This window comes from Acanthaster planci, linkage group LG16 (assembly GCF_054643075.1).
Source record: "Acanthaster planci isolate LZ-2023a linkage group LG16, COTS_SCS, whole genome shotgun sequence".
In the NCBI taxonomy this organism is placed as follows: domain Eukaryota; kingdom Metazoa; phylum Echinodermata; class Asteroidea; order Valvatida; family Acanthasteridae; genus Acanthaster; species Acanthaster planci.
Genome location: NC_141792.1, coordinates 2,935,565 through 2,947,970, shown reverse-complemented (window position 1 = coordinate 2,947,970; position 12,406 = coordinate 2,935,565).

Here is a 12,406-nt window from a genome sequence, read left to right as displayed (position 1 = left end):
GTTCTTTTCCTTGTTAACTGAGTGGGTCAACTGATCCCACACTCTTTATCTCAAACTTTTTCCTGGGAGTGTCACGTTGGTACAACCAATTTTGCAAAGGGCCAAATTGTAAATCGGCTGGTCCTCCTGCCACATTTTGCGAATTAGCCCGCATACCGTCAATACTGCCATTCTTCCTTGTGAACACTTTTCACGCCACTATTTGAGATACATGTACATGTATTGCTCTTTGCTCCTGGCATCCACTTGGAGAGTCTGACTGTAGCATCCTATTGATGATCCTAATTTGAAGTTTTGTTCTAATATTGATCTGGAGTGCCTGGTTTATCTACTTGCGACTTGCTGCAAAAACTTCATCACTAATACAATCCTAATTATACGCACGTGTGCACAGAAAAGGGCTTGGCGGCAATAAGCGTGAGTGACCAGAAAACATTAGAGAAAATGAAAGTCGCACTTTTGAACATCTTCAATAGTTCCCGACCTACTGAGACTTCTTGCCCCCCGGCCAATTTTCTGCGCATCCGTCCTTACTTATGAAACCATTTGTGAACGTCGGTTCTCTGTCGTCATTGATAATCTGCAGCTGGAACCGCACCCTTGAACCAACAGCTACTGTCACCAGAACTATGCAACGCTTGGCAACATTGTTATGACACCCTGATTCGAGCCTTTGGACAGCCCAAGGTCCTGTGTTCTGTAGATCCCATAGTTGATACTTGTCGATCCAACCAGGCACATAAGCCAGATTAACAACTTTCTAATGCGAGCCAAACACTGGGGATGGTTAATGAATGAGAGCCTTACTCAAGCGCAGGCCCAGAGCCCGGCACTTATACAGGATGCAAGTACGTCATTTTCTTGGCTTAAGGTTATTTCTCAGTTTTGGGTTTTTATTTTCATACAGTAATTCAGTAATTTTAATTTCATGTTTTAGTGTTATTCTGTCGAGTCTGAAGAGTCATTCTCAAATAAATTATTCTGTTTGGAGAGAACCATCCTTTCAGATGAAAGGAACACTTACAAGCATTCCTGTAGAAGACGAAGGATTTCCATGATTTCTTCGTGGTTCTCCTGAAGTGGTTGTCCCTGTTGTAAATTACAGAATGTAAACATCAGCTTCCATTGACAATACATGTATGTTGAATCGATTTGTTTCCTTGGTCCGTGGTTGCAGCCTTTCGCGATTTCGGAAAGGCTCTGCTATAAATTTTAATTCCTGTTGCCCGCTGTCATGTTATTAATTGATTTATTAATTTGTGGTTACTTAATAATATAGTTTATATAACGGGTTTTACCCTTACCCAACGTATATATTGATAAACACTGTATGCTCAGTGCTTGTCCCAAAACTTTCGAAAAAAAGTCACAAGCTTACTCGGGTGGGACTCGAATCCACGTGGTTAATATAAACTTGGGGTAGGGCAAAACCCGTTATATAAATTAACATCTCCCCAACGCAAAAATACATCTTGAAAAATAATAATACAGTATTAAATAAAACGTATACACGTACGCCTCCGTGTATTAAAAATCCATATGTTAGCTCACTCAAAAACAACCCATAAAAAGGGATTATACAATGACACATTTTGTTTCCAAAAGGAGCAGGAGTGAAAAATACAATAACATTTATTTCTCAAAACAAATAAACAATAGGAAACAAATAACGTACAAAATTACATTAAATGCACATGCACAACCTACTAACCACGAATGATGGCCCGTTCCCGAAAGAAGTAGGACGGAGTGGCTCACACTCAAGGGATTCGATGGGTCCTTGTACTTGGGTGGGCTCCTGAGCAAGGGGGGACCCTGGGCAAGGGGGATTTCCTGACCTCGGAGGGGCTCTTGGCTCTGGGCGGGTTCTTCTGTGTGAATGGATTCCTGCAGAGTTCTGGGATTTTCTACCACTGTGACAGATTCCTCTGGTCGGGAGGATGCCTGTCAATACAGCAATAAAATACGCCTTGCAATACTGGAGAATTTTTGCATGGATCATGACAGGTATAAATTCGTGAATGTCAAAATGACAAGCGTCATATTGTTACGTGCGGAGAATGCACGGCAGAAGAAAAATCAAAAGACGGGAATCAGGACACTAAAACATACGAGCAAAGGACAATAAAGGAACTAATTTGGAATAACATTTAATTACTAACTTGAATCAGCAAAGCAGTAAATTAAAACAAAGTAAATCTAGTGGTTTGCTGCAACTTAAACTTCCCATGCAAAGGCATCGTGAATTTGAACAGTCAAAAGCATAAAAGGAAATTATTTACATTAGCACAGCCAAGCAGAATTAATTACACTGAAAATTAGCAAGCCGGCAAAACAAGTTAATATGCGAAGAGGCAAATTATATTCGGCCGAGTATGATTACCTTAAGGAGCCAACAAGAGAACAGAAGAAAATTAGGCCCCGCCCAGTCAGTGCCATGGCTAAAAGGGCGCGGTCGTCGGGCCAAGCACCTCCGCACTCCGCGCCATAACAACCCAGTTCAGACAGGCAGGTCAGTGTCGATCCCCGAGATTCAGCTTCCACATGGAGCCACGACACTCCAGGGTCCACGGTCCCTCAGCGGTGTCAGCCTTGGCCACGGTGCGGCAGTAATCGGGGCGTAGACGACAAGGAGGTGCTGACCCAACGCCGGCTATTTCGAAACGCACATGCTAAAAGCATATAGGCACTGACTGAGAGCGAAATCAATGACTACGGAGTCTTTTATAGGTTTTTGGAACGTGCCTAAATTCCACACGTACCTTTTCAGGGAGACACAAAAGGATTTGGATCAACTGGGATCGTAACACTCTCCCCTCCTTAAAAAAAGTTTGAACCACAGGAAGAACTTTTCTTTTGGTATAATTAACACGTTGTAGAAGTTTATACAAAGTATAAATTTACATGGTCATCAATGCTATTCAAATTTTGGTCAATGTATTAACTTGTTTTTGACATTGACATAGCAAAATCACATAAAATACTCAATCTCATTACAGTAATATCTAAATAGCTCTTGGCCTGTCACTGAAACTAATTAGTAACACCTAGATAATGTGTCCGCAATAACATTATCTTTCCCCTTTATATGACGGATCTCAAGAGCAAATTCCTGAAGAGCCAGACTCCATCTTAACAACCTTTGATTCTTATTTTTCATCCTGTTTAGAAAGGTCAAAGGGTTGTGATCTGTATATACTACAACTGGTTTGGTTGCCGACTCCAAATACACTTCAAAATGTTCCAAGGACAGAACTAATGCCAAAGTTTCTTTCTCGACTGTGGAGTACTTCGTCTGATGACGGTTCAACCTTTTCGAGAAGTAACAGATTGGATGCATAATTCCACAATCATCTTCCTGCATGAGTACTGAACCTATTCCAACATCACTGGCATCCGTTGCTAGTACGAAAGGTTTATCAAAATTTGGAGCTGCAAGAACTGGTGCAGACACAAGCATGTTTTTTTATCTGGTCAAAAGCCTGATTGCACTCATCGCTCCAGAGAAATTTTGCATTTTTAGCAAGCAGGTTTGTCAGTGGGGAAACAACATCTGAAAAGTTACGGCAGAACTTTCTATAATACCCAGCCATTCCAAGGAAACGCATCAACTCTTTCTTAGTTCGAGGCTGAGGAAAGTGAGCAATAGCTTCAACCTTTGCGTTTACTGGTTTCACTTCTCCTTGACCAACTTCGTGGCCCAGAAAGGTTACCTTTGCTTTCCCAATCTGACTCTTGGACAAATTAACCGTGAAGTTAGCTCGAGAAAGTCGATCGAACAGAGCTTTAGTATGTTCCATGTGCTGTTTCCATGTATCACTATATACAACAATGTCGTCAATGTACACTTCAGTATTTTCTAACCCTGCAGTAACTTGATTCATAATCCGCTGAAACGTGGCAGGGGCGTTCATCATACCGAATGGCAACACTTTATACTGATATAAGCCTTGCGGAGTAACAAAAGCTGAAATTTCCTTAGCTCTTGCCGTCCATGGTACCTGCCAATATCCCTTTAACAGATCATATGTACTCACAAATTTAGCATTACCAATCTTATCAATATAATCGTCAATTCGTGGGAGTGGATAAGTGTCAGGTTTAGTTACAGAATTAACTTTCCTGAAATCAGTACAAAATCTTACAGATCCATCTGACTTGGGAACTAAAATGCATGGAGAACTCCAAGAACTATTACTCTCTTCAATAAGGTCATTTTCTTTCATATATTGGATTTCTCTTCCCATCAGAGATTGCTTAACTGGTCCACATCTATAAGGATGTTGTTTGATTGGTGAGGCATTTCCAACATCTACATCATGCTCAGAAATATCAGTTTTCGTAGGCACATCAGAAAATAAATGTCTGTTCTCATACAACAAGTCGGACATCTCTGATTTCTGATCTGGACTCAGATTTTGCAGTTTTACATCCAGATTCGCTAAAATTTGCGAATTACTCAATTTAATATTGTCACCTGGCACATGAACATCATCAACATCAGAATCTACTAATGTATTTACAGCTGCTGTTTCAGTTTTGGTTTCTGATGGTCGAACATGGTAACATTTTAGCATATTTACATGACACAATTGCCTTTTCTTTTGCCTATCAGGAGTCTTAACTACGTAATCCAAGTCGCCAACTTTACTTTCGATTACATAAGGGCCACTATAACGGGCCTTTAGTGCCTGACCTTGCAATGGCAATAATACAAGAACTTGGTCCCCTGGGGCAAAACTACGACTCCGAGCTTTACGATCATACCAGGTTTTCATTTCTGTTTGAACTTCTTGAAGATGGGTTTTCGCAAGTTCACAAGCACTCTTGAGACGCTCTTTAAGTTTTACAACATAATTCAGAACGTTATCAGGAGTTTGGTCATCTCCCAGCCACTTCTCTTTCACCAAAGTTAATGGACCCCTCACATTGCGTCCAAAAACTAGCTCAAATGGGCTAAAGCCTAAATATTCATTAGGCACCTCGCGAACAGCAAACAGAAGTAACGGTAGACCTTCATTCCAATCTCTGGTATGTTCCACACAATAGGCTTTTATCATAGATTTTAAGGTTTGATGGAAACGCTCAAGTGCACCTTGACTTTGAGGGTGATAGGCACTAGATGTTGCAATATCAATGCCTAAGGTTTTGAGTTGATCTCGAAACATTCTGGATGTAAAATTAGATCCTTGGTCGCTTTGAACAACTTTTGGGAGACCAAAACGAGTGAAGAATGAAATCAGAGCTTCACTAACAGGTTTTGCCTTTATCGACCGTAACGGAACCGCTTCTACATATCTGGTGGAAGAACACATAACCGTTAGTATATATTGGTGCCCTGACTTAGCCTTGGGTAATGGTCCTACACAATCGACAATAACTCTGCTAAATGGTTCATCCATGGTGGGTATTGGTTTCAAGGGCGCTTTAGGCGGATCCTGATTGGGCTTACCAATTAACTGACAAGTATGACAAGTTTTGCAGTAATTGGCAACAGATCGTCTAAGGTTAGGCCAATAAAAATGCTGCAAAATACGATCACAAGTTTTTGTTACACCTAGGTGTCCAGCCATAGGGTTGTCATGTGCCAAACTCATTATGTGATTCTGATAAGTTCTAGGGACAACCACTTGATTGACAACTTTCCATTCCTCATCAGCGGAGACATACGGAGGTCTCCATTTTCGCATAAGTACACCATTCCTTACAAAATAACAAACAGGCACTTCAGAAGCTTCAGTTTCACTTAAAGCCATTTGTCTAATGCCAGTCAGTGCCGGATCTTTCTCTTGTTCAACAACCAAATCTTCTCTATTTATGAAAAGATCACTAGATAGATTAGACTGAACATCTGAAGAATTCTGCTGAGCAGGTACAGACGACTGAGCCATAAATGTATCGCTCAAATCTATGTCATCCATCTGACCCAACAAGTCACTACTTGTGATGCTTTCTCTTTTACTAGCCATTGATCTAGTTGTTACACATGAAGGAAAGATACCCGGAATATCTTCCTCCAACTGAGTAATATTATTGACACTACTCGCTGTCATTTCCATTACTGGTTCAACAACAACTTTGCGACCAGCAACATCGTTACCTAGGAGTAAGGTTACACCTTCTAGTCCTTTCGGTAAACTTGGGGTTACCCCTACTGTCACAGGCCCTGACACCAAATCTGACTGTAAATTAACATGATGGAGGGGTACATCAGCACAACTACTACCAATACCAGTTACCATAACATTACTTCCTGCATATGACTGAGCATCTAAGGGAACTGCTCCCTCGAGAAGTAAAGACTGGGAAGCCCCTGTGTCTCTGAGTATGACAACTGGATACTGGGGCAAGTCCACTCCACTTTCACCCAGTGAAACAAATCCTTTGGTAATAAAGGGTAAATAGCCCTCACTTATGTCAGATAGTGAGCCTTTGACTTCATTATCATCTTCAGGGAATGCAGACAATGGAACACTCTTAGTGAACGCAACCGGCTTTGAGTCGCCACTACCACTAGCTTGTAGATGTTTCAAGTATGCAAAACATTTAGATTTCACATGGCCTGATTTCTTACAAAATGAACAAATCACGGTTGACTTATTAGAAGTTTCCTTTTTTGCACTAGTCCCTGAATTCGTACCGTCGGGTTTATCAGTATCTACTGACTTAAAAGAACGCGGAGGACTATTTCGAGCCCGACGTTTACAAGGGTTGTAACTACCCTTCGCAAAATTTTGTTTATGTGTCAATACATAGTCATCAGCTAACCTAGCTGCTCGGTGTAATTCTTTAACCTGTTGTTCCTCTATATGCATCTTTACATCATCTGGAACACAGCCTTTAAAGTCCTCCAAAAGCATGACCTGCCGCAACTTAGCAAAATCACTGCGTACACTACAAGAATTGCACCATCTATCAAAAAGAATCTCTTTCTCACGTGAGAATTCAACATAACTCTGCCTATCCTGCTTCTTTGCATTCCTAAATTTTTGCCGATACGCCTCAGGCACTTGCTCATAAGCTTTTAGAATTGCTGACTTAACCATTGCATAGTCTTTACTTTGTTCGACTGGAAGAGCTGAATACACCTCTTGTGCCTTGCCAGTTAAGACACTCTGCAGCATTAGAGTACGCATATCTGATGGCCACTGGAGCCTATCTGCTACCTTTTCAAACTGACCGAAATATTTATCAATTTCCTTATCCTGAAAGGGTGGAACTAAACGGATGTTCTTACTTGGATCAAACGCTGTAGTATGTGAAGTAGGCGTAGACTGCTTCAACTTCGCTAATCCTAATTCCACCTCTGCCTTTTTCCTTTGCTCAATTTGAATTTGAAGCTCAAGTTCTTTTAACCTAATGGCAGCGTCCTCTGAGTAATGACTAGGCTCTACAGTTTGAGTTTCTAATATGCCTTCGTCGGCAAAGAACTCTACAAGAACAGCCTTCAAGTCTGCTTTTTTCATACTAGCAAGCACAGAAACATTGTAATGTTTAGCTACGTCAAACAATTCAGTGCGCTTCAATGTATTCAATTTAATCTCCGAAGGAGAGGCTTCAAAGCTGGCTACAACTTGCTAATATCAAATTTACTTGCCATGATTTCGTTTCCGAGTTAGAACTACGCAATCACTAAATAACATGAAACACAAATCGTAACTCTAAACACTCTCAATTGTTGCTACAGTGTCTAATGGCTTCATTTCCCGGACAAGCCCCCAATTCTGTTACGTGCGGAGAATGCACGGCAGAAGAAAAATCAAAAGACGGGAATCAGGACACTAAAACATACGAGCAAAGGACAATAAAGGAACTAATTTGGAATAACATTTAATTACTAACTTGAATCAGCAAAGCAGTAAATTAAAACAAAGTAAATCTAGTGGTTTGCTGCAACTTAAACTTCCCATGCAAAGGCATCGTGAATTTGAACAGTCAAAAGCATAAAAGGAAATTATTTACATTAGCACAGCCAAGCAGAATTAATTACACTGAAAATTAGCAAGCCGGCAAAACAAGTTAATATGCGAAGAGGCAAATTATATTCGGCCGAGTATGATTACCTTAAGGAGCCAACAAGAGAACAGAAGAAAATTAGGCCCCGCCCAGTCAGTGCCATGGCTAAAAGGGCGCGGTCGTCGGGCCAAGCACCTCCGCACTCCGCGCCATAACAGCCCAGTTCAGACAGGCAGGTCAGTGTCGATCCCCGAGATTCAGCTTCCACATGGAGCCACGACACTCCAGGGTCCACGGTCCCTCAGCGGTGTCAGCCTTGGCCACGGTGCGGCAGTAATCGGGGCGTAGACGACAAGGAGGTGCTGACCCAACGCCGGCTATTTCGAAACGCACATGCTAAAAGCATATAGGCACTGACTGAGAGCGAAATCAATGACTACGGAGTCTTTTATAGGTTTTTGGAACGTGCCTAAATTCCACACGTACCTTTTCAGGGAGACACAAAAGGATTTGGATCAACTGGGATCGTAACAATATAACGTCATAAAAGATGGTTCGTAAATGAAAAGACAACAGTAGTATCACAAAATGGATTGCTGTAATGTGTGCCGGAAATCGATACAGGTATTGAATATAATCCGGGCAAGCGTTCTTTCGTACGGAAAACTGAACTACAGTTTTACAAGTAAAGGGAGATTTATGTGATAATACTTTAATTTAATTACCTCATTTTGAAATTTAAGACTAGGTAGGGTAACATTGGGTTCTATTCGGGGACCTTGTCAGGTTGTTCGTTTGAATTCCGTAATAGCCAATACACAATAAGAACTCAATTTCCAACTCCAAACGATTTGAACGCATCTGTTACTCCAATATGAACCCTTTCACATTATTATCAAAGAAATATTCTGCTGGGGCTTGGCCCTCCATGGAGAACACATTCGGTTCATTTTTGAACGCACCATTACTGACGAACTGCAATTTTGAATGGTCTCATGTTGATTTTAAAGAAAACCAAAATAACAGCCAAACAAAAGCAAGAAAACTTAGACATAAACCGGGTGTAGAAAGAAAGCTTACAGATTGTTTACATTGTTCCACGTGACTCCGAATTTCACTGGTTGCGATTTCTCTGCCGCAGAGTAAAGGCACGCCAAAGTGGCAGTGGAAGAGGGTGGGGAAGACTCTGACAGTTCGATGTCTTGTTGAATCCGACGAACGTACATCCGGTGAGTGCTGAACAACTTCAGCTCTTTCGTCGAACAAGGCCCAGTGTGCACGAGCTCCAGCATCGACCTGGACTTACTCTTAATCACGAGAAACTCGAATCCAAACGTCAATTCAATCTTGTTAAACGCACTGTGGAAAAAATTACGACTTGTCTTATTACATAACACGTGCGGAAAATGAACACAAACTGTAATATGAATGTTTCAAAGGGGGTCGTCTCCATCCAATCGTTTTGTATGGAACTTGATGTCTGGGCAGTGTAGCAGGTCTTAGTTCACACTGGCAAAAACAATATTTCAAGTACATAACATTTGCGTTGCAGTCTCCGTAATGATTCTCGAACGCGCATTACGAATAAGTACTACTAAAATAACTTAACGAGGATGTAAGATCACTAGCAAGGAAAAAAATTACTACAAATATAGAACTGTCAATACAAAAGAAAGACTCAACAAAACAATAAAACAAACAGTTAAACGACCTATAATTCTGCGGCTATGACAACACTTGGCTTGTGTGTATGCCATTTTGGGTGGTAAAATGAGCAGTTTGCAGTAAGATTATGATTTCAGTCTTCACGCTTAAAAGGGCCCAGGTAAAAGGAGGCTGGTGGGGTTTTCTAGTGGATGGCGTCATTTCAAAAGCCGAGTTGTCATCACAGAGGGACCTTGGGTTGTTGGTCATGCTGTTAAATGTAACAAGTTTCAGCCCCCTACTATTTAGAGGTTTAGGCCTTAAGTGCAGTTTTTCAGAAAAAAACACTGTACTTATTTCTATGCAACGAAATTCACCTGATAAGTTTAAAAATAAAAACCAAGAACATAAAAAACCGAAACAAAACAATAAAGAAAACATTCTCGAAAGGCTAATTATTGAAAAACGTGAGCATATTTACAGCAGCAGATAACAGCAAACTGTTGGTATTTGTATTTCATCCCAATTTCAGAGGAAAAAGTATACCTTAGTATTTTCTCCTGTACATGTTCCGCATTACCGTCCATGTCAAATTCGATGTTTTTTTCGCCTAGCCCACTCGCCTTCAGGACAACCTTTCCCTCCATCGAGGGCACCACATCAGAATCACACCAAGCCAAGCAAAGAACAATGCGCGACATAGATTTGCAATTTTCTTAAAAAAATAAATACATTAACAGCAACAGTAAATTGGGTCATCCAACGTCAGTAATGAAGCTTTCTGCACATTAAAATCTTTGAATCACTTCATTATAACGCACAATTGTTACAAGTACAGATGTACTCACTCTTTTTGGGTGGCTGGGTAGATGGAGTATACTGTAGAAATAAAATACAAGCAAGAACTTTCTAAATTCATGAAACACTTCAATATTTAATTAAAGTAGCTCGTTCTCAACAAGAAGAAAGGCCCGCTACCCATGTTTTCCGAAGCAATGACTCTGCCTCATGACTTATTCTTTCTACTGTTCATAACATTATACGACAAAATACAAGTGTAACATTTTTTTTATACACCGCCAAAAATGGTTTCTGTATTCTTTAAGGAGTTGTGCTAAATGACAGTAATGCTTTCGAATGGCCGGTAAGCAGCGCTCCTGGTAAGTTTCAATTTCGATACGAAAGAACCGTGAAAAGAACGATACCAATGTGTCAATGGAAAACAATATCTAGTGAAAGGAATGCACAGTGCAAATTTTCTACGACAGGCTTCATCCAACGTGCAAGTCCGGAGTACATGTAATTCTGATCAACCGTTCGCGTTTGCACGATATGGGGTATGTCAGCGGACAGGGTTGAGGGAAAAAGTTATTTTGTAACCTATAAATTTTAACAAAATCATTTGTCTTACCCCAAATAATCGGCATGCTCGTGTAGGACGGGTAGTCTGAAAAGAAACAACAAAACGAAACAAAACTTAAACTATTGCCAACAAAATCAACCAATAGCTAGCACTACAATGTTAAAAGGTTTTCGGCGCAAATTGCTTGGCAACTTCGACAGCAGTACTGTTTGTAAGATGTAATAAGATTATTGACAAAAAATTAACCTCAGCTACAACAACCAATTATAAAACGTAATGAATTTCAATACAAGAATTCTCATGGATTACTTTGTCTTTGGTAGCAAGTTACGTTTTCAGCAACACATGCTTTTCCACACTGTGTTGTTCTTTTACCCTAATGGCATTTAGTATGGCTCTTTGCGCGAATAACTGTATGACTTTATTCACATAACCTGCACAGGTATTAATCAGCATCACTTTACGGAGTTAGTAAGAATAACCAGTTTTGGAGGCACGAGGAAAACGGAATACCCATGGGTTGGAGACAAAATGCAATTAAAAACCTGTCTTGTCTGGGAATGGAACCCGGGCTTCACTAGTATACATTTTACAATGCAATATAATCTGTGCCACCAGACAATGTAAGATCAAAATAGCCCACCTGCACCTTGGCCACATGGTGGCTGCAGCACTGGTAAAACAATTATAATTCCTCATAGCGTGTCGCGTTTTCACGATGAAAATTAAGTGTCATACATCGCTACAAATCCTTCAAACAATTCTTTGATTGTTTCTAGACCAAAATTTAACTAAGAGGCGAATTAGATCAACAAGGAACAACTGTTGAATCTTTTTCTCAATTTTGTTATCAAATGTTGAAATTTCCAGTTTTTTGTTTTAACGCACGTTGGCAAGAGACTCTTCAACAGGAAAGTCGCTAAAGCTACAAAAAATGGAATACATCATCCAGCGTGAGGGCACAGACACAACCATTAAAGTACGGCTTCCATGTTATACCTGACTTTCAAGTTTGGGAATAACGGGAACATGATTTGAAATCTTTAACAATTAAAGGAATTAACAAGGCGAAACTACATTCCTTCTTAGGGACTGAATTAATCCCGATTTTCAATCCACAGGGAAAAAAATTACGTTTGGTTATCACAAAAGAGTCAAAATTTCAAATATTTCACGACATTACATGTCAAATAATGAGGGATTTTTTCTGGCACAGGCCTATGTTAACGGGTCAAGCATGGTTTTCTTTCGTATAGATCTGCGTGGCTTCTTCAACTTTACTAAAACCTGTACCTGTTTCTCCAGGCGATCACTTTCGTAATACTGCACACGGCAAGGCAATGACTAAATGTTTAAAAAGGCAATTTGTCGGGTTCTTGTGACAAGGACGTGCACTTCCATCATGTGCTTCATTTTGATGGCTGTAAAGCAAAATGCAATCAC